This window comes from Marmota marmota, unplaced genomic scaffold, assembly GCF_001458135.2.
Source record: "Marmota marmota marmota unplaced genomic scaffold, marMar, whole genome shotgun sequence".
NCBI classification, from domain to species: domain Eukaryota; kingdom Metazoa; phylum Chordata; class Mammalia; order Rodentia; family Sciuridae; genus Marmota; species Marmota marmota.
The window spans coordinates 45,540-46,891 of record NW_026000229.1 but is presented as its reverse complement, the minus strand read 5'-3'; positions in this window follow the sequence as shown (position 1 = coordinate 46,891).

The following is a 1,352-nucleotide window of genomic DNA, read 5'->3' as shown; positions in this document are numbered from 1 at the left end:
ATTGAAGCATCTATTATAAATCTTCCAACAAAGAGAAGTCAAGGACCAGATGGATTCTCAGCAAGGCTCTACCAGACCTATAAAGAAGAATTAATGATAATTCTTTTCAAATTATTCTATGGACTAGAAAAGAAGGAAACACTGTCAAATTCATTCAATGGAGCCAGTATTACCCTGATACTAAAACCAGCAAAGACACATCAAAAAGAAAACTTTAGACCTATATCCCTATCAAAAACAGATGTAAAAATCCTTAATAAAATATTAGAAAACTACATTCAAAAATATATTAAGAAGATAGTGCCCTATGATCAAATGCAAATCAATAAATGTAATTCACTACATAAATATAGCTAAGAACAAGAAGCAAGCAATTATCTTAACAGATGCAGAAAAAGCATTTGGCAAAAAACAGCACACAATCAATCTTCAATTACTAGGAAACTAGGGATAGAAGCATTTTACATCTATGTTGTAAAGGCAATATACAATAACCTAAGATCAACATGATTACTTAATGGAGAAAAATTAACTGAAAGTATTTCCTCTAAAAAGAGATTGAAGACCACTTTAACCACTACTATTCAATACAGTCCTTCAAACTTTAGCTAGAGCAATCAGGTAAGGGGACGAAACTAAGAGACACAATGAGGAAAAGAAGTCAAATTATTTGTTTGACAATGACATAATTCTACATTTAGAAGATCAAAGAATCTCCACCAAAAGAGTGCTAGAGCTAACAAACAAAAGAGCGCTAGAGCTAACAAACAAATAGCAGGATGCAAGATACACTCATAAATTAATTGCTTTCCTATACTCCAACAGTGAATCTGTTGAAAAAATTAGAAATACTATCTCATTCACAATAACCTCAAAAAAACAAAATGAAAATTGGGAATACATCTAACCTCTACAATGAAAACTATAGAACACCAAAGAAAGAAATTGAAGAAGATCTTGGAAGATGGAATGACATACCATGTTCTTGGGTAGGTAGAATTAATATTATCAAAATGGCCATACTACAAAAATTGTTACACATATTCAATGTGATTTCCATCAAAATACCAATGACATTGCTCAGAGAACTAGAATAAAAAAGTTCTTAAATTCACTGGGAAGAATAAGAGACCCAGAATAGCCAAAGCAATCCTGAGCAAGAAGAGTGATGCTAGACACATTACAAAACCTAACCTCAAATTTTACTACAGAACTATAGTAATAAAACCAGTATGGTATTTTCACCAAAAAAGAGATGAAGATCAATGGAATAGAATAGGAAACAGAGAAAAATTCATATAGACACAGTCATCTGATACTCAACAAAGGTGCCAAAAATATATGTTGGAGGA